This window comes from Protopterus annectens, chromosome 13.part0 (assembly GCF_019279795.1).
Source record: "Protopterus annectens isolate FY-2018-M chromosome 13.part0, PAN1.0, whole genome shotgun sequence".
Classification (NCBI taxonomy): domain Eukaryota; kingdom Metazoa; phylum Chordata; order Ceratodontiformes; family Protopteridae; genus Protopterus; species Protopterus annectens.
In genome coordinates this window covers 546,020,026-546,046,604 of record NC_056747.1, presented here as the reverse complement: position 1 = coordinate 546,046,604, position 26,579 = coordinate 546,020,026, and positions in this window count along the sequence as shown.

Sequence of the window (26,579 nt, the reverse complement as noted above, 5' to 3'; positions counted from 1 at the left end):
TTATATTTGAAACACCCAGGATTATTGGGAGTAAATGTCTTCCTGCACTACCCATGAAGGGTGCTGCTTTCCCCATATACCCCACTATTTAATTACTGTAATTCTGAGGTTACTAGGGTTTCCTTCAAATGAAATATTCTTCTTTCTCCAAGGTTCTGTGGATTGGAGTTAGACTACATCAGCTGCCATAGTCAGACCACTGTTTGTCACTTGTAGAAATTCTACAACATTGAGTCATTATTTTCTGTTTCTGTGCATTTTAGATGCTGTAGCATTATTTGAATGTTGTATTACATGCAGCTGTACCATACAGGCCAAGGTTATGGTACTAATCATTACCTAATTATCATCCCTCCTGTTTGGCATATACTTCTCAGAAGTACAGGCAAGCACGGAAGGACTGTGGCTGACTAAGTTTGTGGACGACTGCAAACTGGGTGCTATAATAGAGTCTCTGGCCAACATGGAGATCCTCCAGAAGGACCTAAATGAGATTTATGCATGGTGTCAAAGCCATGGTCTCAAGCTAAATGCAAAAAAAATGCGTAGTAATCCCCTTTGAAAAGAAAACAGAGTACCCACAAACTACAACATAGGAGGTAATCCCCTGAAATCTGAAGAAGAAATAAGGGATCTGGGGACCCAAGTAGATAGTCAGCTTTCCTTTGATATCCATGTTGCCAAAGTGGTTAGAAAATCCTTCTATGTGACCCATCTGATCACGAAAGGGTTCGCATCAAGATCTAAGGATGTAATGGTGCCCCTCTACCCTTCCCTCATCAGACCCATTATTGAGTACAATGCACCAATTGCAATGTACCTGGTTAGACATCTCCAACAGCTGGAGAGACCACAGAGGAACTTAATCAAGAGGATTACTAGCCTCAAACAGTTGCCCTGTGCAGCACGATTGAAAAAGTTAAGACTGTTCTCTGTTGCATACCGCTTTCTCAGAGGTGATCTCTGTCTAACGTACAGAGCCATGTCCAACCCAGAATTGTTGAACATGCTCCATCTTAGCAAAACCAAATCTACTCGAGCTACACACTCTAGGGATATAAACCTCAACACAACAATGAATAGAACATGCTGGAGGGATAGATTCCCTTCGCAGAGACTTCCCTTACTATGGAACAGGGTCCCGATCTACATAAGACAGAGCCCCTCACTATCACTCTTCAAGAGGAACCTTGATGAGTGGATGGGTAACAGAAAGTTCACACCAGGGATCACACCAACAGGACTACTAGATAGGGGCCAAGGATACTAGCTGCTAGTACAAGGGTCTCGGGAACTACTAAAGGGGTGGTGAATACCGCACAATGTGGCTGAGCTAATATATGCCTTCAGGCAGATAACCCAGTACCAACCTATGAACCTATTCTGTTACTGAATATATATTTTATATAATTACTATTCAGCCATATTTCTCACTCCTACTACCTGATAATTATTTTCATTAATGAGTGTGGAAGTTATAACTGCATTTATATATGACAGGCTCTTGTATACATTTTCCCCTGTGTGCCAAATATTTTTTTACCTATGTTGCTTTTATACTTACATATTTACTTAAGCATTTTATAAGTGGAATTTCTTCCCAGCTTACATCTGCAAATATAATCTTCCAGCTAGGACTACCTTGGTCAACAATAAACAAACAAACTAGCAAACCCAAAAAAAAAAAAAAACAGTTTCCTGTGCAGGGCTGCCCTGCTTGCTAGGTATAGGTCTCCCTTCTTCCCCAACTCCTCTGAAGTAGCACACTGTCTATCAGCTAACCAGATCCTTATGTCCTCAGGCAAAGTGCTAAGGGCTTGTTCCCTTATCAAAAGGTCTGCCAGCCCTTCAAAAGTGGTGACCTGACATCCACTCACCCAGCTATGAAAATAAGTGCTCAGTTCAGCAACATATTCACATACATTTTCATCTGCCATGCATCTATGCTCACAAAACTTTTTCCTATACATTTCAGGTGTTAGCTTAAAACATTCTAACAAATGTCTTTTTACAGCAATATAGTCAAAACAGTCAGTGTCATGCATTTTTGCTAAAGAAGTTGCAGCTTTACCATGGAGTAAGGGGGTCAGGAACCGTACCCAGAGCCTTTGGGCAACTTCATACTGTTTACATACTCGCTCAAACATATGAATGAAGCTATCAGAATTATCCACCTCTTTAAACTGTGGAAGAAATTTACTGACCTTTTGTGCTTCTGGGGTCCGGTTACTCCCTTCCCCATTACCTCCATGAAGCTAGCGAAAAGTCAGCATTTCCCTCTCATGCCTCCACTGCTGTTCATTTTCTTCAGCTTCTAGGCTCCTCATTCTCTCAGCTGCTTCTAGTTCCATATGCCTGGCCTCCAACTCAAGTCTCTTTAGCTCCAGCTGGATTTTTAAGTCAACTGCAGAAAGGTTGAGCTGTCCATTCTCTGAGGATATTGTATCTCCACTGTCAGTCTGATTGTCCTCCAGGTTGCTGTTTTCTGATGCAGCTGTAACCAAGGCTGCAATCAGGTCTGCTTTAGTCAGGTTTCCATGCACCAGTCTCCTAGCTTAGCATATCTCCGCCAGCTGGCATCTTGTCAGCTTTCCATACTCTTCTGCTGACATGTTGCCTGCTCACCCTAACACTAAGCTAACAAAAGAAATAAAACAATTGTGATCTGAACTCTGAGTATACACTGCGTGCCTATTTTAGAGTACAAAACACTTTTAGAGATCACTTTACATAAGCTACAGGAATTTGATCTACCCACATCACTACAAGCCAATTATTGTGAAGTAGATCCCACCACTGCCACCATTTGTGATGACCATGCCCTGGCCCAGCAATCAAGGAGCCAGAATCCTCACCACTAACACCAGGGAGGTTCTCCTAGAAGAGGTAAGAATAACTAACACACACAGTAAAGTACAATTTCCCTTAAGTGCACACAGAGATCACAGTCAGTCTGGGGTTGGTTGCTCCCTTGCTCACTAGGTCCCCAATAATACTCCCCACTGGCACAGTTATAGGGTCCAGGTCTCAGCCTAACTGGGCAAGCTAAAACCTCCAGTATCCTCTCTGTCCAACCAGTGCTTCGTGTCCCTGCCAAGTATCTGACACAAAACACACACACACACACACACACACACACACACACACACACACACACACACACACACACACACACACACACACAGACACACACACACACACACACACACACACACACACACACACACACACAGACACACACACACACATACACACACACACACACACTTTGAGATAAGTATTTATACAACTTCACAGACACTCCTGTGAAAGGCTGACACAGATTCTCCAACTGTGCCCCTTTACCCAGACTATACAGTAGTAATTACTGCTACCACCCAGTTAATAATATCAGCTACTAAAAGGTCCTTAAAAGGGTGTTCAGTTATTACCATGCAATATTAATATCCAATGGTAGTATGACTAAACAGTCTCAAGGGTTAATTTGGAGTGACTTAGACAGTAAACTCTATAAATATGCAATGTATTCTAGAGCATATCTCTACACATAGCAGCCACAGGTAGAAGGTTTTAAAAATATTTAATAATAAATAATCAAAACACAAGACAAAACTACTACACCACAGAGATATCTAAGAGTTCGGTGATCACACAGAAACATAAAATAATACAGTAGGACAGGTCTGATTTCAACAAAAAATACCTAATTAATCTTTACTAGCTTTAACTATTCCTACAAGAAATCACAGTGCTATAAACTTACATGTGAGCATAAGCAGAGTGCTGGTAAGTTGGATATCAAGATCAAAATGCGTTTTATCTCTGTCTGAGACACAGTTTATAAAACATCACTAACAAACATGTCTCTGGGTCCTACCCAGATTACATCATTTTTGACACTTAGGTTTTCCCAGTATTCATATTGCATCATCTTGACTCCTGCTCTGAATTCTGAGGCTAATAGAAACTCCATTTACATTATTTAGCCAGCTAACACCTGCACAGGATAATACAACACTAAAAGGCATTTCACATATACACTCTAGCAATTAGTCCTTAGTAAACACAATAGACAGAATGTCTTCAGCCATCCTGACCGGAACCAACTTTAAAGATCAAAGAATGTCATAAAATAATTTCAATTTCAAAAGACAAATTTGAAAGGCTTGACTTAGTTTTTCTTTACAACAAGGGGGCAATGTTGTAACAATCTTGAAGTTCACATTTTACAGTGTTTTTCTACACTCAAGAAAACATGCGTGTATTTTACATTTATTTACAAATGCCAGAATTATATATAAAATTCTATTTGACTAGGCTGGCAGCCTTCACCCATCTCTCCCCAATCATCACAATTATTATTAACATCAGGAAAACAGTAAGTAAAATATTATTGACGTGATCACATAATGTTGCTATCCACATCCACAGTATTTCTTCTAAGTTAGATACCATTAATTTCCTTTTTGCACACAACAATGATTATATTTATGAATTCCAAGAATGTAAGTATAAGATGTTTCTTCCATTTCTTGGTTTTGGTTTTCCAACTCATATATAGAATACACAAAAAGAAGGGTTATTGAACCTTAATAATACAAGGAGGAATTGGGGTGTTAAATATTAACAAGTGTTTTATTGATATAAATGTATCTTGCCATTTTGCCTGTGCAAATTCTTGAAATTTCAGCCAAAAATCTTCCAGTACCTGAACTTCCAAGATGGCTGCATATTGAGTAATAGCGTAACACCAGTGTGAAAATAGAAACTCATCACCACAGAAGGCCAGTAGACATTTGTGTTTATGGGTAAATTTCCATAACTGGCTAGTAAGTGTACTTACTGACTAGATGCCAGGAAAAAATAAATACAGAGCACCTGGAAAAAAAATCAGCTACAAAAAGTGAGGAAGAAACACTGACTTGGGAAAGTTCTGCAGCTGTTCAGTAAAAAACAATGCACCCTCCAGACATGACTTCCGGAACTAAGCATGTGAATTTGATAAAGAAAGGTTTTCAGGGTGGTTATTCAGTGGAATACCTGGGACAAAGGAAAAGATGGCACTTATATTAATTGCAAGAAGAGCTCCAGTCATGATAAAAGAGGATAAAAAAGATAATGGCAGATTTGTAGTACTAAGGGACTACTGGCAAGAGGGGAGTATTACACTGGTATGCATTTATATTCCACCTAAAACTGCTATAATGGAGCTTAAGAAATTTCAGCAAAAGGAATACTACTTATAGATGAGGACTGGAATTTGATTTAGGTTCATAGGTGTGTACTAGGCTAATGGCCCTTTACAGGCCTAGCCCATAGGATTACCCTGGCATCGTGACACCTGACCATAGTTCCCAGTGCCTCTGTCGAGTAGAGCCACTGGAGTGATCCCCGGGGTGAATTTCCTATTTCCCGTCCGCTCGTCAACATTTCTCTTGAAGAGGGCCAGTGAGGTGCTCTGTTTGACATGTATGGGAAGTCTAATCCATAGCATGGGCAGTCTCTGGGTTATGAACCTGTCACTCCAGCATGTTCTGTTGATTGTTGTAATGAGTTTGAGGTCTCTGAAGCATGTGGTGCGGAGGGACTGGAATTTCTTAAGATGTAACATTTCTAACAGAGCTGGGTCAGACATGGCTTTGTAAGTCAAGCAGAGATCTCCTCTAAGTAGGCGTTATGAGACAGAGAATAGTTGGAGTTTTTTTGAGTCTGTCCATATAGGACAAGTGTTTAAGGCCTAGGATCCTCTTTGTGAGGTACTTTTGTGGTCTCCAGTTGTTGTAGGTGTCTAGTGAAGTACATGCCAAATAGGGTATTGTACTTGATAATTTGCCTAATGAGGGAAGAGTAGAGGGAGACAATGATCTCTTTATTCCTGGATGCAAAACCCTTAGTAAAGAGATGTGCCACATAGAAGGACTTTCTGACCACAGTGGCAATGTGGTGGTCAAAAGAGAGGTTGCTGTCAACCTGTGTTCCCAGATCTCTTATAATGCCTTCTGAGTTCAGTGGACTATCATCGATGTGGTAATTCAAAGGAACCAGGGGGGTGGCGACACATTTTTTGGCATTGAGCTTAAGGCCATAGTTCTGACACCAGCCGTTGGTCTCAGTGAGGCCTTTCTGTAGGCTGTCAACATCATTTGGGGAGTTAATAATAGCTCTCAACTTGCAATCATCTAAGAACTTTGTCAGCCAGAGTCCCTTCATGTTGGCCTGGATTTCAGAGAAGTTGATACCAAACAGGAGAGGAGTCAGGACCGAACCCTGTGGAATTCCATTCATGACTGGTCTGCAGTCTGACTTGGAGATAGCTACTTTCACACTGTGGGTTCTATCTATGAGCCAGTTTGAAACCCACCTTGTGATATAGGTGTTGATGCCTAGCTTAGTGAGTTTTTCTGATTCCTGAGTGAGGAATGGTATCAAATGCCTTGGCCAGATTAAGGTAGACTGTATGAACCACCTTGCCTTCATCCACAGCTCTGGTGACTGACTCAAAGAAGTCGACCAAGTTGAGCAGGCATGATCTACCCTTCACAAAACCAAACTGTAGGATCCAGAGTTTGGAGATTCCCTATATCCTTGTTTATTAGGTCCATGAAGATGCATTCCATAGCTTTGCATATCAGACTCGTCAGGCTAATGGGGCGATAGTTCCCAGGGTCTGTAGTCGCTCCTCCTTTGTGGAGAGGGATGACTCTATGACTGGATGACTGTAGCAGCATGCCATTTGGTAGGGACAAAGCCTGAGGTGAGGCTGTGATTGAACAGGGCACACAGTGAGGTGCCAGTTCACTCTGTAGTTCATTTAGAAAACAGCTATATTGTCCGGTCCTATAGAAGTTGTATTCTTGGCCTTGGACAGTGCTGTTTTAACCTGTGCAGCAGTAATACTGGGTGCCTGGCAATCTTCTGATATTGTGATTGGTCCTCTGGGGAGGGGAGACGGATAAAGTTGGCACTGAACTTGTCAGCCACTATATTGGCAATATCTGTTGGCTCAGTATAGGAGCTACCATTGTGCAGTAGCTCAGAGCAAATCTGATTATTGCCGTGGAGATTCTTTACATAACTATAGAAGGCCTTGTGGTTGTCTTTACTATCTGCTGCAATTCTGTTTTCATAGCTAGCTTTAGAAGATTTGAATTGTGATCTCAACTTTTTGTTGAGACTGATAAGGGAGTTGTTCCAGTCTTGGGGACTTTACCTTATTCCGTATCAATTTCCTCCTTCTGTTGTAGAGTCTGTTTATGGCAGGGGACCACCAGATTGGCTTCCTGTTTTTTGGAGGAGTGCATCTTGGTTCTGTTAGGTATGGCGAGATCCATGCATTTGTGTACATGTTCGTACAGTCCATTGGTGTATGATTCCACAGTCATGCATCTATTCTCCATTTGCATGGGTGCCGTGAAGTTACCCACCTCTGTTTTTAGGACCCCAAAGTTAGCTTTGGAGAAGTATTTCATGGTGGTTACCTTTGCAGGGGGTGGGGGGGTGGGAAGGATGTGGATTTCCAAGGTGATTAGTTTGTGATTGGATCTAACCAGGGAGGAGTTGACTATTGGTGCAGAGCAATAGTCGCCCATGTTAGTAATGACCAGGTCAAGGATGTTGCTACCTCTAGTGAGGGTAAGAACGAGATGGTCCAGGGCATTGGAATTAATGAATTCCAGGAAACGTTGGGCAAGTGTATTGGTACATGAGTAGTTTTCCCAGTTAATGAAGGGGTAGTTGAACTCACCCAGTATGAGATTAGGTTGGACCCTGATATTCTCCGGGGTGCTTAGGAATGTGGAATGTGAGTCTTGGGACATGGTTGGGGTGCTATAGCGGGTTACGACCTGAATTGCTGTCTTATCCATTGTTGCATCAATGAACATGTGTTTGGGGGACAAGAAGGGAAAGTATAACAAAGGAAGGTAGAATTTTGAAGAAATGTATGAAAATATTTGACATGGAATATGTGAATTCAGTAATAGGAGTTCAGAGTGAATTTACATATTATTCCCCAAGATATAAAAACTGGGCTAGGCTAGCCAGACGTTACATTTCACAGAAGCATGTGCATTTAACTAAAGGTCTTGATATGCACCCAGTAATAATATATGCAACTTTAGAAAGGTTGCTGTTAAGCAACTGTTTTTGATAATAATACTAGAGCACAAAAACTCAGGTAACAGAAAGTAGAAAGGGCTGTCGCCAAGCTTAGTGAGCCTATAACAAGGAAGGTAATAAGAGATCCTGAATAGGTATTATAAATATTTTGGAAATTCTATGAAAGTCTGTATAAAGCAGAGAAAATGGAAATCAAGAAAAGATACAAATGGAAATGCTTATGGAAGAATTAAATATGCCAGGTTAGAGGCAGATGAGGTGCAAATACTAATGGCTAGGACAGGAGGAGATGACGTAAAAATTGTGATGTATAACCAATCTACAGGAAGTCCCCAGGAATAGATGGTATTCCCAAGAAAGTTTGGAAGCTAGGAGGGATAAAATGATAGATAAAGATCTGGAAGGTTTTGTTTAACAGTATTTTAAGAGGAGGAGATGTACCAACATCCTGGAAGAAAGCAGTGGTAGCTATAACACCTAAAGAGGGTAATGATCCGTCATATCCAGCCTCATACAGGCCCATTTCAATACTAAACCATGATTATAAAGTGTTCATGTCTATACTGGCCAAAAGAATGGGAAAAGTAATGCCAAAATTGATAGATATTAATCAATGTGGTTTTCACGAGGGGGGGGGGGGGTAAACATCTGACAACATTAACAGAACATTGATGATCCAGAGGGAAGCAGAATGCAAGAAAATACCATTGTTGTTGGTGGGTTTTGATGCAGACAAAGCATTTGACAGAGTAAGGTGGGAGTTTATGAGCAGGGCAATATAAGCATTTGCATTTCCTGAAAAAATTATAAGGTTGATTAACGAGATATATGAAGGAGCAAAGGCAAAAATTAAAGAGGGTGGGGTCCTCTCTGCAAATTTCTGCTTGAACAGAGGAACCAGGCAGGGGTGTCCTCTTTCTCTTTTGTTATTTGTATTATATTTAGAACCATTGGCAAAGAAAATAAGGGACTCAGAAATTCAAGGATATAATTGGTATGGTAGTCAAGAAAAGCTGGCTCTATTTGCAGACAATATAATTTTATACATTATTTTATACCTGAAAAAAAACATTATAGTGTTGTGGAAAATTTTAAGAGTGTTTCCAGTCTTTTCAGAATACAGAATAAATGAAGCTAAAACAAAGACAATAATGGTAAATTATGTACCCACACATGAATTGGTTCAGAAATATCCATATTTATGGGGACATGATAAAATTAAGTATTTAGAGTATGGATTAAAATGATTCTATTGTGGCAGCTAAAACTATTTGGGAAGAGACTAAACAAAAGATAATACAAAAACTGGGAAAATGGAAGCCTTATTGTATGGCTATGGATAGTAAGCTACAAGCAATTAAAATGTTTTAGTCCCATTAGTCATACACACGTCAGGCATACTTTTATCAACCTAGGAGGGGAAGACGGCAAGAGTCAAGTGGGATGAGCTGATTCTTCCAGCAGAACAGGGCTGACTGGGATTACCCAATTTGAAGGGGTATTTCAGAGCTACACAGTTAAGGCTCCTTTATATAGCACAAGCAGAAAAGTATAATTCAAAGAGGAAAGTGAAGATGATGAAAAAGGGGGAAGCTCAAGGAACAAGGAGAGACTGGGATTTTGGATGCAGGCCTTTAAGGAGAATAACAATAATCATATAGAATATTATATCCATAAAGTAACAGAAAGTATCCTAAGAACTAAGTCAACACGGGAATGAAGAAAGGAGATTCTACTGATAGAGATGACTGCAATTAGGGATATAAACACTAGGCAAAAGATGATGGAATTTATTGGAGAAAATTGGCAAAGGAACCAAGGTAGTGGGAGCAAGTAACTAGAGAGGAAAAGATGATAGAATGGGAAGATGCCAATAATTTATTTGGACTGCAGGTTAGAGGTTGCCTTCCATATCAAGGATTGATATCAGAGTATAGGCAAAGAGAAAGAAATAGGGATGTCCTAAATCAAAGACCAGCACTGGCATAGTTTTTAGTAGTATCTAGAACAGAACCTGCCATTAAAAAAGCAATAATTAGTAGAGCATATAAAATATTGCATGATAACTATAAGAATCATCAATCAATGAGAGGAGGTTAGGAAAGATTGGGAAGAGAGACTGGCTAAGCAATTCACAAAGAAACAATGTGATGATATATCTATGTCTCCCAAATATGCAACAAAATCTAGAAGATTTAGGATTTTTGCTTGGAAATGTTTACATAGATATTTTTATACCCCAAATAGATGCCAGAGAATTTTTCCTCAGGTTGGCAACAAATGTTGGAGGTGTGATGGGGAAGAAAAAGGTAATTGGGAACATATTTTCTGGGAGTGCAGTGAGTTGGCAGACTTTAAGGATTCACTGTGGGATGCACTGTTGGAGATGCTGGGTAGGCAGATTGGTATGATGAGGCAGATGATTTCTCTGAACTATGATACAGAATCGGAATTGCCTAGACATGTTAAGGCCTCGATGTATCTAATTTATGTGGCTGCCAAAAAAGCAAATACTAGAAAATAGAAATCAAATTCTAAACTAACTATACTAGAAGTAGTGAATATAGTAATAGAGAGAAAAACAACTGGAATTGAGATCTTTAGAAAAAGGTAAGAGCAAGCTACATAGAAGAAATGGGAATTGTGGGAGCAAAACATACAGGGGAGGAATGAGTTTTAAAAAAAGGCATGACTTAAATGAGCTTTGTAATGTTTGACTGAAAATAATTGGGTAGATTATAAGTAGTATATAATGTTTGCAACTGGGTGTGTTTCGTTATGGTTTGTGGTGTAAAATGCTTGCAACTAAGATTGCGTCAGTGTGGTTTGGTTTCATTTATATAAATGTATAGTTGCCTATGTTGTAACTGATGGTTTAATAAATATGTTTTTTGTTGTAAAAACAGGGCAGGAATTGAATAATTTATGTAATGTTGCTTAGGTTATACGATGTATAGCAATATATGTGAAGTATAATGTTTGTAAAAGTGAACTTGTTAATACAGTTTGATTGCTTTTGTATAAATGTAAATTCGCCTATGTCACAAGTGATAATTCAATAAAGGTGTTTAAAAAATTGTTCACCATCATAAAAAGTGTGATACAAATCTGCTTTGTCAGATGTTTTACATCTGCAACAACCCCTTATGTGGCTTGAGAAATACCTTCAAGGGAAATGTCTATGAAAAAAATGTGGATAAGGTTTGCTGTCAAGAACTCCAGAATGATTTGTGTATACCAGCTTGGAGAGGTAATATATGTTTGTATAATTTGAAAGATGAAATTTTGAGGTAATATTATTTGCTAGAATAGTTTTAATAAAATCTATAAACGAGAAAAATGTTTATTTTTTCATGATTTGTAATAATTTGCATCTTTAGTGATATGAATCATCTAATACCTTGAACCATGTACAAATTATTAGGATATAAATCATAGTTATACATTAAAAAGTCTCTATTTGAAATAGCGGAACCCTTAAGACAATTGGGGCCAATATGTCAAACCATTTTCATTTAAACTGATTTCAGAGCTGCCAGTAAAGCTATGAAAATTAGAGATTAGAAAATCAGAAATCATACTACTTTTAAGAAGGAGTGCTTATAACTAAAATCTCTATAAGGTTTTTATTTCATTTTTATATAATTTGATCTTGAACGGGAGAACTATAAAAATATTTTTAATATACAGAGTATCTTCTAATTTAAATAACCTTTCTTTGCAGTGAAATTCCCAATTTCACATCTTCACAAATTTGCTGACATATTTTCTTTTATTTAGCACTGCAGGAATAATTCAAACAGTAAATGATTTTTTAAAATTTTATGCTAAAGGCATGTGATTCTGTATCAGTGAGGCCAATTCCTCCCTGGCTTCATGACATATTGTGATGATTAAATGTAGTCCAAGGCTTATTAGACATCAAATAAATGTAATAAAGAGATAATAATTACACTTGTTTTAATTTAAAATGTAATTTCTTTATTTACTTTAGTACACTTGGTTTGTTTATACTCTCACTAACTTCTTTAACTAGGGCTGCTCCCAAGTATTTCATTCTTGTATTATCCCATTTATAATGATATGCTTGTCTTAGGACAGGATCAGTATTATTATTGAATAACATGATATTTTTCTTTTGATTAAAATTTTAAATTAATATTCTCTTCAAAATGCTATAAAACATTTTCAGTATTGCTATAGGTTCATAGGTAGGTACTAGGCTATTGGCCCTAGGACCTATATAAGCCTAGCCAAAAAGGTACCCTGGCTTTTACCACCCAAGAAAAATTATTTTCCTGTGACCCTGTTGAGCAGAGCCACAGAGGTGATCCCCGGGGTGAATTACCTATTTCCCATCCAATCATCAAGATTTTTCTTGAAGAGTGCTAATGAGGAGCTTTGTTTGATATACATATATAGTTTGTTCCAGAGTATGGGAAGTCTCTGGGACAGGAATCTACCCTCCAGCATGTTCTGTTTATTGTGGTGACAAGGTTTAGGTCCCTAGAGTGTGTAGCTCAGAGGGATTGGGATTTCTTTAAGTGGAGCATGTCCAACAGCTCTGGGTTTGACATAGGTTTGTATGTTAGGCAGAGATCGCCTCTGAGTAGGCGATATGCGATGGAGTAAAGCAGGAGTTTTTTGAGACGGTCTACATAGGGCATCTGTTTGAGGCCGGTAATCCACTTTGTGAGGTATTTCTGTGGCCTTTCCAGTTGTTGTAGATGTATTGTGAGGTACATACCAAAAGAGGCGTTGCACTCTGTAATGGGTCTATTGAGTGACAAGTAGAGGGGAACAATGACCTCTTTTTTCCTGGATGAGAAACCTTTTGTGATGAGGTGTGCCACATAGAAGGATTTCCTGATTACTGTGGCGATGTGATTATCAAAGGAGAGACTACTATTCACCTGTGTCCCATGGACTCTTATCACATTTTCAGTGTTAAGTAGACTGCCACCTGTGTAGTAGCTCATGGGTACAGAGTTTTTACCAAAGGGGATGGCAATGCACTTTTTGGCACTGAGCTTAAGGCCATGGCTTCGACACCTGGCATCTGTCTCAGTGAGGCCCTTTTGTAGGATGTCCACATCATTAGGAGTTACGATTATGGCTCCTAGTTTGCAGTCATCTGCGAACTTCATTAGCCAAAGACCTTCTGTGTTAGCCTGTACTTCAGCAAAGTAGATACCAAACAGGGGAGGACCCAGGACTGAACCCAGAGGTATTCCACTTGTCACTGGTCTGAAGTTGGATTTGGAGTCTGTTACTTTCACAGTGTGGGTTCTGTCAGTGAGCCAGCTGGCAACCCATCTTGTGACATAGGGATTTATACCTAGTTTAGTGAGTTTATCTATAATTCCAGAGTGGGGGATGGTGTCAAAAGCCTTGGTGAGATCTAGATAGGCTGTGTGAACCACCTTACCCTCGTCTAGGGCTTTGGTGACTGCTTCAAAGAAGTCTATCAGGTTTAGGAGACATGATCTGCCTTTTACAAACCCAAACTGGGTGAGGTCCAGAGTTTGGAGATTAGCAATGTTTTTGTTTATAAGTTCCATGATGATACATTCAATGGCCTTGCAGACCAGGCTCGTTAGGCTAATGGGACGGTAGTTCCTGGGATCCGTGGTGGCTTCCCCTTTGTGGAGTGGGATAACCGTCACTGTGCGCCATTCAGTGGGCACAAAGCCTAAGGTGAGGCTATGACTGAACATGGTGCTTAGATGGGGTGCCAGTTCATTCTGTAGTTCACGTAGAATGCAGCCTGGGATGTTGTCAGGTCCCATGGATGCTGTGTTCTTGGATTTGGAGAGTGTTGTTTTTACCTGTGCAGCCGTGATTACAGGAACTTTGTATTCTTCCAATATAGGGATGGGCCCTTTAGGGGGTGAGACGGGGGTAAAGATAGCACTGAACCTATCTGCCAGGATGTTGGCAATATCAGTTGGTTCTGTATATTTAGTGTCATTGTGCTGTAACTCAGAGCAGATCTGAGTGTTGCCATTGAGATTTTTGACATAGTTATAGAATGCTTTGTGGTTGTCTTTAGAATTAGTGGCAATTTTGTTTTCATAGCTAGCTTTGGAGGATTTTATGAGGGATCTCAGCTTCTTATTGAGGCTGACCAGGGAGTTCCTCCAATCGTGGGATTTTACTCTTTTTTGCAACAGTTTCTTTCTTCTGTTGTAGAGTTTGTTTATGGCAGAAGACCACCAGATTGGCTTCCTTTTTTTGGAGGATAGCATCTTGGTTCTGTTAGGGATAGCATGATCCATGCACTTGTGTAAGTGCTTATAAAGTGCATTTGAGTAGGATTCAGCAGTCGTACCTCTATTGTCCATCTACATGGGTGTCATGAAGTTTGCCACTTCTGTCTTAAGAAGCATGAAGTTGGCTTTGGAGAAATTTTTTATGGTTGTTTTCCTAATGGGGGTGGGAGCGGGATGTGGAAGTCTAGGGTGATTAGCTTGTGGTTAGATCTGACCAACGAGGAGCTGAACTCTGGTGTGGAACACCGGTCACCCATGTTGGTGATGGCCAGGTCTAGGATATTGCTGCCTCTGGTGGGGGTGTGGATAAGATGATCCAAAGCATTGGAATTGATGATTTCCAGAAAACGTTGAGCAAAAGAGTTTGTACATGAGTACATTTTGAGCTGTATCACCAAATGTAGTTTACCTTTATAATGTTGGTAATTTTCAGTGTTTTGGTGCAGATATTAAATAACTTACCTTATAACTCTCGTGTTTATACATGTTAGTGTAGTAAACTGAGGTATGTCTGATACTTTGATTTTGCAAGGTAATGACAGAATTACATTATTGGACAGCACTGTGGTACAACAGTAGCATGGTTCATTATACTGGCTTTTTGAACTCAAAATATTGAAAAGTGGCTAAGTTATGAGCAAACATTTACAAGAAATAGGTACAAGGTCACAAGATTGCCACTTGTCACTGATTTTCATTATATTTTATGAACTTGGTACTGCCACTTTGCAGTTCCATCCTGGACAGTGATTTTTGGAATTGCTCTTGAGACCAATGTGTATGAGAAAATTATGTGATAGTAGAGCATAAATGCTGCTGTGAGATATGGTACCATACATAATATGGAGGAAATGTGATTCCCAGATATTAGCAAGTGACCAGGATATTGCCATGTGTTGAAAGTACCATAGAAAAAGGCATTGTGATCCTACAGACCTCTTATTTAAGAACTTAGCTTAGTTTGCAGTCTGTTCCCAAATAGTAAGGGTGTGTCTGTGTTGCAAGGAAGATTACAGTCCTGCAAAACTTATAAGTATGGGGGGATGATGAGGCCATAATGGGAGGCCCACAAGACACTGTAGATGATGGGCAGCACCCTGATGGTTTCCTCACAGCTTTAGCATCTAGGTTCCATCCTGCTTCCATGTACTATGTGAAGTTTTCCTTGTTTGCCCCATATCTGTCTTGCCTTTATACTATGTCATGGCTAAAAAGAGTCAAAGAAAGACCATTTCACTTATGTGGTTACTAAACTGTATTACTGTTGTTATTATTATTATTATTATTATTATTATTATTATTATTATTATTATTATTATTATTATTGTTGTTGTTGTTATTATTATTATTATTATTATTATTAATACTATAACTACTACTATGGAGGTTAGGAAAGAAAACAAGTATGAATGCCTGTTTTGTTTCTACATGGGACTTGTCACTTTGGGTACTGATAAGTTACTAATGCAATTATTGGAAAATAGAAACCCTTCTGTGATCTGTGACATTGTAAGGCGTTCTGACTGGGTCTGGGTAAGATAGTTACACACACACACACACACACACACACACACACACACACACACACACACACACACACACACACACACACACACACACACACACACAGACACACACACACACACACACACACTGCATAAATGTATATGTATGTATATATATATATATATATATATATATATATATATATATATATATATATATATATATATGTATAGAGAGAGAGAGATTAGATATAGATATACCTATAGATATAGATATAGATGGACTGGTAGATACATAAGAAAATTGATAAGAAAAAGTGCTTACAGTTTACAAGGGCTGGTTTTCTGTCTTTATGTCATGGACAATCAATGGAGTGGGCCAAATACCAGCTTCTGGAATTAATAGAATCCCTGACATTGTTTGAATGGACATTTCTGAGAACTATTGGGAACTGATCTGGATGGAGTGGGATATTACATGAGATAAATGAGGATGCTTTCCTTTTATAAGAAAAACTACAATTATAGCTGACCAAGTTTTATTTTAGGGATTGTTGCTGCAAACTGGCAGATACAACATCAGTAGTAGGAATTCTGACACTGGAAGAAGATTACCCATCTTCCCAAAAATGTCATTTTAAACATTTCTGGATGCAAGTAAGGGAGGGATTCCCCTGACACAGGATGGGAAGGAGGAAGATTATTTTATCATAAAGGACCCCAGCATTCATAAACATAATATACAGATATAGACAAACATTCCTTATACTGTTAAGTACGCTGCCATTCTAGATCATGAGTTGTACATTCATAAACATAGTATACAGATGTAGACAAACATTCCTTATACTATGTTATATACGCTGCCATTCTAGATCATGAGTTGTTGTTCTTTTGGCTTTTCCTGGTCAGGGGTCGCCACAGCGGAACTCCGGTCTGCTAATGATTGGCAGTAGATATTTACGGTGCTGGGGTGCCAGCTCGATGCCCAACCTTCAACGAAGGCACCCCCATTTACACGTCTTTCAAATGCCACTTGACCGCGGGGGCATAAATAGCATTCCTGAACACCAGCATACAAAGATATTTACGTGCTTGTGACTTGCATATTGCAGTGTATAAATGCTACTATATATCACATATTCCAGCATCCAATTCATCACCTATAGTATGTAGTAAGGCATACTTTTGTATACCTTAATGAATAGGTTTCCCCTACTGCCTTCTCCATGGCACAATTTTTTTTTAGCTAATGACACTAGTAAAAGAAAGACTATTGTCAGAAATAACTACACTCAAGTATTGATTACCTCCTAGTGCCAGTGTAAGAGTTTCTTAAGTATAAAACAAAACTGCACAGTTTACATGCTAACCGATACCGTTACAGTACTCAACATTTTATTTTTTTTCCTCAAAATGTCATTAAAATATCATTCAGGCAATAGATTAGTGACAGGACAGAGTAGGCAAATGCAGTCATGGCATCTGTAATATCACAATGAATCTTTCTAGTGTAATAATTTACTACAAATATAGAGTCTTGGCAATAAAGAAGTATAGCCAAAGAGGATGCAAAAGATAAAACTCAATGGATGCATGTTTTGGGGCATAATAGGTGATGTAGAAATGATGACTCACAAAATGTCGCCCCAAAAATGATGTCATCTTCAGAGAGCTGAAAATCTGGAAGGTCAGTAGTCTGTGTGTCAAGATAGAACAGAATTCTAATTCATCATATAGAATATTACCACAAGTCCCTGATACTATGTATTATGAATTCTAGTTTCTGAACTTGCTCTCCGTTTTAGAATTTCTTCCAGTGAAATAAATGCAGTTTTGGTGTTGCCACAGTATAAAGTCAAGTCAATCACTTATGAAAAGGTAAGATATTATACTAACACCACAATTTTTATTCACCTTTCTGAGCTAGAGCCATAGTAGTTAATCCAAGACCAGTAACTCCCCCTTCCCAATTTCACCACCTTTCTAAAATGTATCTATATACTTGTATAATTTTCCTACTGCCCATCCTAATGTAATGCTCTCCATTAAGGTGACCATGTGGAAACATTCAAGAAGGAATGTAAAACCAGATTTCATTATGTTTTCTTTACTTTGTGACAATGTTCTTCTACAGCTATAATTATATGAGATGTTAGTCTGTGTTTTGTTTAACTTACTATGTAAACCAAGCAATAATCTCCTAGTAACAGCCCCCAAATAATACAGATTTTTAGATAGTTTCTGTGTCTTTAGAAAAAATAAATCTGTTCTGCCATTATATCCGTTCCTCATCATATTATTCTCTGCATGTAAACATTTCAATACTGTTGTCTACATTATTTGTGATATTCCAAAATTTTGTATCTGGCACCTTGTATTCAGGCACATTTTTTCTTTTACAGTTTTTGGTCATTAAAGTTAAGATGTCTGATAAAATCAGTTATGGCTAAGTCCAGTTTTTGCTGCTTTGAACCATAAAAAGGAATGAATGTGTATGGAAAATGTTCCTCTTTTGAATTTTCATTTGTTCAGTTGTGAAAGCAAAATTCAAGCGCAGAACATGGTGTTCTCTTTTTGAATTTCACCAGACTGCTGCAATAGTGTTGCTGAAAATGTTATAGGATTCTCAGTGCCATACCTTTTCTGGAACTACTAAAGAAATGTAAACAATTGTTAAGCAGGATACTGTCAGAAATGTTGATGGACTTAGAGTGAGTTACCAAAAATCACAAACACAACTTTGAGCCCACATAGATGAAAGGCACAAACATCAAAGGCTGTACAGCTGAAGCAAACATTCAATAAAAATGCACAAAAAACAGAGAAGCATAATTGTAAACACTGCAGCTCTTTCCCATAAAGTCATGGTACCTCTATATCACCAATTTCAACATTAACATTAAACATGACTTGAGCCCAGAGTCAATTTCTAATTCTAAAGTAAATGACTTCTGGACAACTACAGAAATATATTCAGCCAAATGGCCACTTATTTTTTTTCATTATGATGTCTGTGAAAACAATATTTAAACAAAATTGTCTTGAAATGGCTTTCAGTAACATTGTCTTCATTCAACTGTCCATCTTTCCTGTACGCATTTATTTAGTTGAGTGTGAAGAGTTCTGTTAGTACATTGAAGAAGTAACTCTTCTCATTCTGATATGACTTTAGACAATGGTGCTATTTAAGAGTGTCTGTGGATATCTTCTTTCACTTCGGTCATACCATAACATGCAGTCAAATGTAACATCTTCTGCAGAGATAGTTACATTGACATGTAAAGGTCAAGATTCTTCTTTTGTAGCCAGAATGCTAACAGAATATACAAGCTACAAATGGGCTACAGATACATAGCTGCACTCAGGAAAATAGTGGAATTTTGTCATTTAGGTTTAACCAAGAATGTCCCTCAGAGACTTAAATTTAGCTTCAGTGTCATCAAGATATCAGCAAAGGCACCATTCTTATAGCGTCCAACTGACTACCAGAAAAGTCTGATGAAGGTTCCTATGGCAGCCACCTGAGCAACTCTCCTCACAGTTTTCCACTTTAACTGCAGTAAATTAAAAGTGGAATAAATCAGTTTGGCTCTGTAATGAATAGGTTTGGTCCTGATTATGCTGCAGGTGGTCACATTTGAACAGTGGTCCAGGTAGTGGAGGAGACAACCAGCACCTGATATGGTTTTAACCTCTCTGGGAGAATGTGTAGATCACATCTCAGTGTTTGAACATCATATGAGAAAAGTTCCAGAAGCTCAAATGAGGCACTAGGAACTTAGGGGAGGGAAGTTTGGCAAGGGAGAGGTACAACAATCTACCTTAGAATTGCAGGTTCAAGGAAGAGTGCTGACCAGCATCATGGGTATTTCATTGTGGTTTCTGGTCGTTGGGGCAGTACTGCTATAAGCACCCCATAAATTCTGGCTCCACTAGATGGTGAGCATTTTTTCTGGCTCTCACATCCTCTCCCCTGATGTACTCATACATGCAATGGATCAGGAAGAGTGAATTGGCCAATAGGAGATCGAGGTCTTTTGTTCATGGGTATAAGTTGGAGCTAAAATATTTAAAAAGCAAAAAAAAAAACATTCTGTCCAAGTAATGGGTCAGAAAATGAAGGCGCTTTGCTTTGGTGAAATGCTTCCATGCCATAATATTCTTCAACAATATAGAAATGTTGTGTTTTTCAACAATATTATCATATAGATGCAAGACGGTAAGATCTTTTCATCCTTAACTTTTAATACTGCAGAACATAGACTTTTGGTAGATGACTGATCATAAATGATTGAGCTGGTTATCAGTTACTAGTAGGGAAAACATTGGTTAATGAAAGTGAACATGAAACTTTTTGATCAGCTTCATTCAGTACTTATAATTAGAAGTTTCCCACTTCTTCTGCTAAATTATACAGCATATACAGCATCAGATTTTCAGAACATGTTATAGCAGTTTCTTAGTCTTTGTGGCTGAAGTTACTCCTGAAAAACTTACTCCTTTAGGTCTGTCATTTTCAGGCTCACTACTTTTGACACAAATTATTGATGCTAAACTAACAGCCCTACTAACCATACTGCTGACAACAATAACCTCTATACTGTTCAGCATTAAGAGCATAAGATGAATGATTACTGCTGCTGTAGGCTACAACCAGTATTTGCAATACTGAAATAAGATTCACACTGTACCATAGGACAGCAAGGCTAAAATCACTGGCTTCCAAGGATTTCATCTACCTGAGTCTCATCCTAGTGACCTTCAGTGTTATCTTACCAGCTATCTTGGTTGAAATTATTGCATACATATATCCAAATGCGCACACACACACACACACACACACACACACACACACACACACACACACTGTTTTCTAGGATGTAGTAGTAATATCATTTTAGAGCCATTACTCACCTGTGCTTTTTTGGTAATATGCTGCCATCATCTTGACCAATCTGGTATATCCAGGATACAGTTAAGAGTGCACTCTTAAAATGAGACAATTGTGCTATTAACTTAGATATAATTAAACACTTCAAATGCAGATGCCATTGTTGTAATTCAGCATTTTTATAATTACTTTTATGTAATTGAAAAGGAGTCAGCTACAGGCTTTTGAAACTGAATAATGAAACCTCTACTTATAAAGAAATTAAAGAATACACTTTTAAAAATTAAATATACAAAGAAAGGCATTCTTGCAGTGAGAAACATAAAAGTAAACAGTTTTGAACAGAAGATGGCATTAGGAAAACACTAGCAGCTGTTTAATTCTCCTAATACCACTAACAGAAAATAACTATAATCTATCTGTCCTCTGATTTCTAAGACTATTTAATAGCTACAGATGACTTGCAGGCAAAAGTTTAAGATATGTTGAGCTCACCGGTGCTGAGCTACTAGCTGTATCTTTTGATCTGCAATCCCTGAAAAGGTTCTTTCACTGCTCCCATCCAAAGAAAATCCACTGAATACTCCAAGGGTAAAGCAAACGCTTACTAAACTTTACTGCAGTATTGAACATCTAAGGAAAAGTCACATCAAGTGCAGAAACTCCCAGTGGGGTGTCATGGCATGAAGTAACACTGTGAAAAGTACAACTAGCACTGCTCTTCTAGACAAATCCCTCTATTACTTCGTGCTGGAGGGATAGATTCATCACCCAAAGACTCCCTATGCTGTGGAATAAAATCCCGGTATATGTGAGGCAGAGCACCTCGCTGGCCTTGTTCAAGAGAAATCTTGACCAATGGATGGGAGATCGCAGATATACCCCAGGGATTACCTCAGTGTCACTGCTCAACAGAGGCACAGCAAAATAATGGGTATAGTTCCCCATACTAAAGGGGTGGCGTAAGCCACAAAACTATGGGCTAGGCTTGTAAATGCCCTCGGGCAGATAGCCTAGTATGAACCTATGAACCTATAAATGGGGCCCTGGCTCTTTACTTCCTGTTAGATCAATCCTCTGAATCTAGGTAATGTCTGCCAAAATCGAGTTACTTATATAACTAGAAATTTCCAACCCAGTGTTGTGATATAGCTTTTGACAGTAAGTAACAGTCTAAGCTCAGCTGGTGTGTGTGTATGTAAGAGATAGAGAGAGAGAGAGAAAGAAATAGTTTCACTTTTCTTTTTAAGTTTATTGAGATTTTTCATTACATCTAGCAACATGTATGTATTTAGCACACTTATCATATCATTGAGATTTGTTCAAAAACAGCCATTTAAATAATACTAATTACTTTTGATTCAATTATAAGAAAACGTAAGGTGCATAAGTACCATCTAAAGCTAAGCAAAACAAATAACAATAAATACATGGTATGCCAAATCCTCGCAGTAAAGTATGTTTCTTCTTATTTATTTATTTATTGCATTTGTTTACCGGGAAAGTCCACTGGTCCTAAAAGAGCCCATTTTCGGTGGAGGCCCAGGGAGAAAAGCTCCGACAAGAACATAGATGCAGAAAAAAATTAAACATTAATTGGTACAGAAGTAGAAACAGTGTTATTCATAGTGGTCACAGTAATATATACAGAATATATACATAAGTCAGGAATTTAGTTGGTTTGATTACAGTAACATATACAGAATATATACATAAAAGCAGGAATTTAGTTGGTTGCCAGATGATTTCAGAGTGGACAGAATCTGTCCATACTTACAAACAATATCATGATATGCTCCCAATTATTCTGAAAAAAAAAACATTAACACAGAATAATATCCTTATATCTTCTAATATTAAAGACAATTTAGACTTATATTTGTAATTAGTAGATATTTGTTTAGATTCCATTGTAACAGTATTAACTTACTTTTCATAAATAGTATTTATATTCAAAAATTCACACAAAGGATACAAAAAAGTTTTTTTTTTTTAATTTTAGCTATGGATTTACACGAAACAGCTAACAGAAAACAAAGTGATAATTGACCTTTATTGTCACATGAAAGAATTGGTCACTTACACTGAGAGCAAGTCTTTTGGAATTGGGGCCATTGTTTTTTTAAGCTGAACTTAATAATATGGTCTTATAGATATAGTATAATTTGGATAGTTTTGATTTAGATAATTGTGATACAATTGAATTAATTGTTTCATTCACTAGTATGGATTTTATATAATTTGACGATGCTGAATAAGTATTTAGTATAATTTAGTCATATTTTGTGTCTTTAGAGATTTACATTGTATAAGGCTTTTTTTTTTTTTTTTTTTTTTTTTTTTAACATTTGTTGACCGGGAATGTCCGACTAGGTTCCATAGAGCCTGTTTTCAGCGGAGGCCCGGGGAGAAGTGCTCCAGATGCATGTCTTTGGAATGGCTTTAACCAGTCTTCAGAATCTGTCCATACTTACAAACAGTATTGTCTGTTGGTGACATTGTGGTATCTTGCAGACAAACCATAGAGCTACACCATTAGATTTCATGTCCAGCATTTTATTACATTAAAGCCTTCAATGCATTCTAGATTAAAGGACACTGGAATTATGGAGAGCATTCTTGTCTAAATGTAGAATGCTTATATATGAAATTGTTGAAGAACTTTAATATAATTATAGTTTGCATAGACAGAAATAGAAATGCAATTTACAAGCAGTGACATAATAATCACAGTGTTTATATCCATAAAATGTAAGAACTGATTTTATAATCTAAAAGTCTGATCTTCACACAAGGCTTGTGTGTTTCTTTCCATTTTGCATAATGTGTTGTGTCTAACCAGTGACAGCTAGGCATACTTTTAAATTTTGTACTTTTAAATTTTGTATTTTACAGATAGCTACTAATGGTATAAGGGGAGGGGATAAGTTAACATAACTGAATGCAAGGAATGTGAATGGATAATTAGGTTAAATGCAGCATGTTCACTGGGCTTAAATGAAACTTTCCCTTTAAAATCAATTCTATGTCTAAGAGGTTTATATCATTGATCAAATGACATTGTACATTTAAGTGGTTCTGTGAAGAATGAAAACACATGATAATCATTTTTGAATGTGAAGGCTTGTATTTTATTTTATTTTATTTAAATATTTGTTACTGAGGTATACAAAGAGTTCTAATGTGTTCTGTTAATAATTATATTTTAAAAATAGATCTGTGATCATCCACTTACATTTATTTATCACTTTGACTATAGATTAGATGGTATGACTCAATATCCAGCAGTACTTATTGTCCATTTCCCCGTGTTTTGCTATGATGTTTGAAAGGTGTTCTAGAGTACCAAAGGGAAGTTATAAACATATTTATTTTATTTATTTATTTTTGATTTATTGTAGTATGGGTGTTGTTCAACATTAAGAATACAACTTTACATTTTGGCAAACATTTTAGCCAGGCTTTATCTACAAATTAAAAAATATATGTGTTTGTGTGTGTGTGTGTGTGTGTGTGTGTGTGTGTGTGTGTGTGTGTGTGTGTGTGTGTGTATTATTTTCATTTATGAGACTTAAGAGTTTTAATATTTTGAAATCCCAGTTATAAGTGTCTAACACAGTCGTTGTCTTGCTTTCATTAAAAATTAGCTTATAAATTCTTTAGATTTTTGTTAATGTATTATCCATATTTTCTGTGAATGAATTGATACTTGTTAACATTAATAATATGTTATCTACAAACAATAGCATTTTAGTGTGGCAACTGAATTTTGCTTTAAACCCTTCAGTATTTCTATTTTTTCTTCTTGAGTCTGTTAGTAGTGCCATTGCTAAAATAGGTATAACACTTTTATTAGATGTTTCTAGATATCTAAAACACAAAATATCTCTAAAGCTCTAAATAAGTTCTGAAAAATTATAGAAAAACATGTCCTTCAATATCTAAGCTAACCACTACCAAATCATGATTATTAATAATTGCATCAACTAAGGTTATTATTCTTTTAAAGTTAACTTGTGTTTGCCTTCTATGAGTAAACCCCCTCTGATCTTCATCTGTTAGAGTTCATAGTCTTAGTTTTAGTGTGTTAGACAAGATTGGCATAAATATTTTATAGTTTGCATTTAATAAAGAAATTTAGACCTTGCAATGCACATAAGGTCAGAACATTATTTTTTTCAGTAAAGGGCTCTCAACTGTATATTCCCATTTTAAACATTTTATTTTTTATATTTATAAAGACTTTTTAACAACAAAATAACATTATTTGTAAATATTTTGCAAATGTCTGTAAATATTCCATATGTTTCTGTTTTTATTTGTTTATTTTTAAATTATAGGTATAGAAAGATTTCTAAAATGTTCTGTTAATATTTTTATTTTAAAAAGAGACCTGTAATCATTCACTTAGATTCTCCTGTCCATCTTTGATAAATGTTTTCATAATATCATTTAAATGCCTAAAATGTCCTCAATATCCATAGTACTTTTATTACTTCCTGGAATCTGAATATATTTTACTTGTTTCTATCTAACTAAAATATCAAACCTAGTTGCCAGACTATGTAAGCCCTTAGGAATTATTAAACATGACTGTATTTTATCAATTAACATGAACTGATACTTTTTATTGAAGGTCTTAACTAAATCTACAAAAAATAGCTTTAGTCTTCAACTTTAAAATAACAGCATTAACTTGTGTTTTTTTAACAAAGTCATAATTCAATTCCTTTGTCTTATTATAGCAGCAACTAATAATCATGCTATATGAATATGATTTAAGATAATCTCAAAATATACTATTATTTATTTCTCCATTGTAATTAATTAAAAAAAAATCCCCCCTCTGCCTGCTAACCATTGAGCTGTTTGCTATGTTTTAGTTCTCTTCATCCTTTTGGTGAGAAACAGTCATATGAATAAGCATGTATGCAATCATCATTTTTTCTCATATCCTATCTTATTTATACATGCTCAATTTTACTGCACCCCAGGAGCTGGGCATGCATTGAACTTATCTTGTGCTGTCCTGTCCCTCAGTTCCATAAAGGATGAAAACCATTATGACTACTCACTCCATCTACTGAGAAAACATGAGATCATGCATAGATCCCTTTTTCCACCAAGGAAATTATGTCTGCATGCATACATGCTTTCTGAGTATGGACACTCCCATACCCCTCCTCTGAGAGGGATGAGTGCGCTGTGTGCCTTCACTCATCTCTCAACTCTGCTGGGTCTTCCAGTGACAGGACTGCAAATCAATCATTATTTGCCTTGTTCATTCTTAGGGTTTTATCCCTCAATGCAGTGCAGCTAGTTATTTTTAATTTAAAATATAATACTGTGTGTTTTTTTAATTAACCAGTCCTTCACTTCCTTGAATTTCTTTATATAAGAGGGAATTCTACTAATTATTGTCAATCTAAATGTGAGAGCATTTAGATAAAACAACAAGAAATCAGTTTAAATGAATCACTTGTTCTTCTTAAATCATTACAGAAATAAATTCTATCAATATGTGTTTGAGTCCCAAAGACATACAGATAGTGAGTAAAAACAGAGAGTCTAGTTCTGCAAAATCATTCAACTCTTTTGCAGTTAACAGATTTTTCCAGTCCATAAGAGGTTTCACAGAGGTCATGGTCTCTAGTTGCACTAGAGTTTTTTTTTAATGTACAGTTAATGTCGCCCCCTTAAAAAGCAGGGAATCCTTTAATTTATATCATTAAATAATAAATCCATGTGTCCATAGTTAGTTCTCAGTCACAGTCATCACCATCATCATCA